Source organism: Anopheles moucheti (assembly GCF_943734755.1).
Source record: "Anopheles moucheti chromosome X unlocalized genomic scaffold, idAnoMoucSN_F20_07 X_unloc_7, whole genome shotgun sequence".
NCBI classification, from domain to species: Eukaryota; Metazoa; Arthropoda; class Insecta; order Diptera; family Culicidae; genus Anopheles; species Anopheles moucheti.
In genome coordinates, this window is record NW_026453581.1 from 302,501 (window position 1) to 307,500 (window position 5,000).

Consider the following 5,000-nt stretch of genomic DNA (forward strand, 5'->3'; position numbering starts at 1 on the left):
CAGCAGCAGCAGCAGCAGCAGCAGCAACAGCTGCCACAACTACGAGCGGGTGCGGCGACGGCTACGGTGGTGCCGTCTCCGGACCAGGAAGGCGGCTCCTGGGCCGAGGTGGTGCGCCGTAAGCCGCCACGCCAACAGTCGGCTCAGCAGCAACAGCAGCAGTGGCCGCAGCAACGTCCGCAGCAACAGCAGCATCGTCCGCAGCAGACGAACGGACAGCGCGTGGCCGGACAGAACCAGCAACAGTGGCAGTTGAAGGGCCAGCTGTTGCACAAGCAGAGCCAGCAGCAGCCACGTAATATGCCAGCAGTGGCAAAGAAGTCACGCAAGCGGCCTGACTCAATAGAGGTGACGCCAGCGGAGGGTGTCAGCTACCTGGATATGTACAAGGTCATCCGTACAAGCGCCCAGCTCGACGGCCTACAGGACAAAATTGGCGTCGGAAAGCGGACGCCGAAGGACACTTTGCGGCTTCCGCTCAGCCGGGACGTCGATAGCGCGGAATTATGCCAACGCATCCGCGTGGCCATCGGGGACAAGGGAGCGGCGATCGTCCGCACTGAGATGGCCCAGGTCCTGGTCACTAACATAGACTCCCTGGCGAATGAGGACCAGCTGCGTCAGGCAATGCTGACGGCGCTGGGGAAGGAGCACGTTGAGGCCGCCATCGATATGTGGGCGCGACGGGATGGCACGAACCGTGCCCGCGTCACCATGCCACGGTCGGACGCGGAGCATCTGGCCGGGAAGCGCCTGCTCCTAGGTTACACCTCGTGCTGGGTGTGGGAGGTCCCGAAAGCGTCGCTGGCGGAGAAGCGGTGCTTCCGGTGCCTGGAGCGTGGCCACTTCGCCGGGCAGTGCTCGGGCGAGGACCGCAGCAAGATATGCATCCGGTGTGGCGCGGAAGGCCACAAGGCGGTTACTTGTATCGGCCAAGTCCGATGTCTAAAGTGTGGCGGCCCGCACCCGATTGCCTCCGCCCTGTGCAAAAATACGGCCCGACGATGATTGAGGTGCTCCAGATCAACATCGGCAAGAGCAGGAGCGCCCAAGATCTTGCGCTCCAGCGTATGAGGGAGGAAGCAGCAGACGTTATGCTCGTGACGGAGCTATACGCAGTGCCGGCCAACAACGGCAATTGGGCGTCTGATGAGCAACTCAAGGCCGCGATTGTCACCAGCGGCCAACGGTTCCCCATCCAGCGGGTGAGGAGTGTACAGCATCCAGGCATAGTGGCAGCAGATGTAGCAGGTATAGTCTTTATCTGCTGCTACATTCCGCCATCTGTCGGGCTCCCGGACTTCGAGCGGCAGATGGACCGGCTGGAGGTTCTGGCGAGAGGTCACCCCCACGTCGTCCTGGCCGGTGACTTCAACGCGTGGCACGGGGCCTGGGGGAGCGAGCGTGCCAACCTTAAGGGTGAGGCGCTCCTCCAGACGGCAACGAGCATCGGGTTGGAGGTGCTCAACCGCGGAACGGAGCCGACTTTCCTGGGAAACGGTGTGGCCCGGCCCAGCAGGGTGGACGTCGCCTTCGCGAGTCCATCGCTCTGCCGACCGGATGGAGTAGCGGAGGTCATCAGCTCCTGGAGGACGCTAGACCGCTACTCTTATAGCGACCACCGCTATATCCGGTTTGCGGTCGGGCAACAGCCTCGTGCTGGCCAGCGGCCCGGACGGGGCATCCAGCGGCTGGAAGGCGTCGGAGTACGGGAGGCGGGTGTTCGCTGGCGAACTCGCCAGTTTTGCCCCCGTACTTTCGAAATGGCACTCGAGGCGACCCGTTTTGCCGATCGGGTGACCGATGCGGCAAGCCTGGGGATGGTGCTCGCAGAGGCCTGCGATGCCACCATGGCAAGGATCGGCCACTCTCAGCAGAGAAAGAGCGCGAATGTGTACTGGTGGACTCCGGCCATTGAGGAGCTGACCGAGCGCTGCCGGTTGGCCCGGGAAAGGCAGAGCACGGCCTTGGACGAGACATCTGTCGAGTTGGCATCGCAGGAGCACCAGGAGGCGCGTGCTGCCTTAAGGACGGCAATTAAGGCCAGCAAGCAGCGCCAGTTCGATGAGTGGCTGCAGGCCCTAGCCGCGGACGAGACGGGACAGTGGTTCCGGCAGGTCCTTCTGCGGTTTCGGGGCAGCTGGACGGCGCGTGAACGCGATCCAGCGGTGTTGCAGCGGATCGTCGAGGAGCTGTTTCCGGAGCATCCCCCGGTCGAGTGGCCGGACGTCGCGCCTTCGGAAGGGGACACTCCGGTCCGTCCGATCAGCTGCGCGGAGCTCCAGGCGATAGCGAGCGAGCTGCATCCGCGGAAAGCGCCTGGCCTGGATGGAGTGCCAAATGCTGCGGTGACGGTTGCCATCCGCAAGCATCCAGAGTCCTTCGTCGGGGTCTTCCAGAGCTGCCTGGACACGGGCGTCATTCCACGCGAGTGGAAGAGGCAAAAGCTGGTGCTGTTGCCTAAACCAGGTAAGCCACCGGGCGAAGCGTCGTCCTGTCGCCCGATCTGCCTGATAGACAACCCAGCGAAGGTGTTCGAGCGAACGGCACTCGACAGGCTTAATGAGCACCTCGAGGATCCGGAGTCGCCTCAGCTAGCGGAGAACCAGTTCGGATTCCGGAGACAGCGAAGCACCCTGCAGGCGATCCAGCTGGTGGTGGAGGCAGGCGAGCGCGCGATGTCCTTCGGCAGGACGAACCAGCGGGACAGGCGCTGCCTGCTGGTTGTGGCGTTGGATGTTAAGAACGCCTTCAACACTGCCAGCTGGCAGGCGATAGCGATGGCCCTGCGCGAGAAAGGGGTCCCAGCGCAGCTGCAACTCCTTCTCCGCGACTACTTTACCGACAGGGAGCTGGTGTACGACACCCATGACGGCCCGGTGTCACGTCGGGTAACGGCAGGCGTTCCACAGGGGTCAATCCTCGGCCCGACTCTGTGGAACGTCATGTACGACGGCGTTCTGCGAATCCAGCTCCCTGAAGGGGCCACCATCGTCGGTTTTGCTGACGACATCGCCATCCTGGCCGAGGGCCGCACACCGGAGGAGTCGGCGACGGTTGCCGAGACAGCGATTGAGGCGGTGATGGGGTGGCTTGAGGCACGTCATCTCAGTCTCGCCCCCCACAAGACCGAGGCGGTACTCATTTCGAGTCTGAGACGAGGACGACTGGAGGTTCCGGTACGCGTCGGTGAAGTGACCTGCACCACTGGGAGATCGATGCGCTATCTGGGGGTCCAGCTTCATGAGAAGCTATCGTGGAAACCGCACGTGGAAGCGGCCGCGGACAAGGCCCTCCGTGCGGTGGCGGCTGTCACCTCGGTGATGCGAAACCACAGCGGCCCGCAGGTGGCCAAGCGGCGATTGCTGGCAGGAGTTGCGGAGTCTGTCATTCGGTACGCCTCGCCCATCTGGGCTAAGGCGACCGATATGCAGTGGTGCCGCAGACGACTGGCCCAGGTGCAGAAGCCGCTGGCACGCGGGGTGTCGAGCTCGTTTCGCTCGGTGTCCTATGAGGTGTCGGTGGTGATGGCCGGTCTTGTACCCTACCGTCTAATTATCCAAGAGGACGCAAGGTGCCACAGCAGGCTGTCGGCTGAACCTGGCATCAGCAGGAAGGAGGCTCGAGCAATGGAGCGAGCGGCCACGATGATAGAGTGGCAGAACGCGTGGGACCGTGCGGCGGCAACACCATCGGCCAGCCGCTATCAGACGTGGGCACACAGCCTGATTCCCGACCTGCACCGGTGGACGGGACGTAAGCACGGGAAGGTGGACTTCCACCTTTCGCAGGTGCTCTCCGGACACGGATTCTTCCGGGAGTACCTGCACGTCTGCGGCTTCGCTTCGTCTCCGGAGTGTCCACGGTGCGTGGGGTCGGTCGAGTCGGTGGCCCACGTCTTGTTCGAGTGCCCCGTGTTCGAGGAGATTCGACGTGAGCTGCTGGGCTGGGGGACACCCGAGTCGGTCCAGCTCAGCAACATGGCCGAGAAGCTGCTGGAGAGTGCGGAGTGGTGGGACCGCATTCAAAGGGCAGCGAAAAACATCACCACCGTGCTGCAACAGCTGTGGCGCGATGAGGAGGCCCTCGCCAGCGGTCGAGCGGAAGCGGCTTTCGCCGAGGACGAGGAAGTGGTCCTCGAAAGTGTGGCCGCACTCTTCGGCGAGGAAGTGGAAGACGTCTTCGTAGAAGACATCACGAGACGGGTAAATGAAACGCGAGCAGCGCGTCAACGGTCTGCCCGCAACAGACGGCTTCGCGGCAGGGCGGAGGATCGGGCACGTGTGCGACTGGCTGCGGACGTCGCAGCAGCACTGGCCGCTCGAGATGACGAAGTACTGCGGGCGGCAGTAGAGGCGGAGCGAGCAGGCCTAGCTCCTCCTCCAATTCCCCGAAGAAGTAGGGGAGAACCACCTTCCCCTGAGACGATCAGAGTTCGCCATGAGAGGCGACTGTTTATGCAGCGAATGTGGAGAGCGCGGGTCCAACGGGAGGGCCCTTCGACAACGCGCCGTCGTCGGACCGCGCCTACGGAGGCGGATCTAATCCGGTCTCGGCGGAATAGACGAGAGAATGAAAGAAGACGTCGAGCTGCAGGTCGGCGATGGACAGCTGCGGAGGAGGCTTCCGCCAGCGAGGCGGAATGGTCCGATCGCTAGATTGCGAGCTAGCTTGAGAGCCTAAAATGTTAAAAATACGAGCGAGTCATGCGGACTCAGTTAGCGTACGCTTTCAATATGCGGGTAAAGGAAAGAGCAATTTAATAAAGAGATTGGGTAGGGACATCCGAAAGGGTTCATAATGACGCACGACAAATCCCTGGCGGGCGACGTCGTTCGTCAAGAGCGTGGGTTTACGCTATTGTTTTTAGAACATAATGTTTATGAACAATAAAACCTGCAATTGTTTAAAAAAAAAAAAAAAACGAAGTGGAGCTTGCGGCTTAATTTGACTCAACACGGGAAAATTTACCAGGTCCGAACTTATCGAGGTAAGACAGA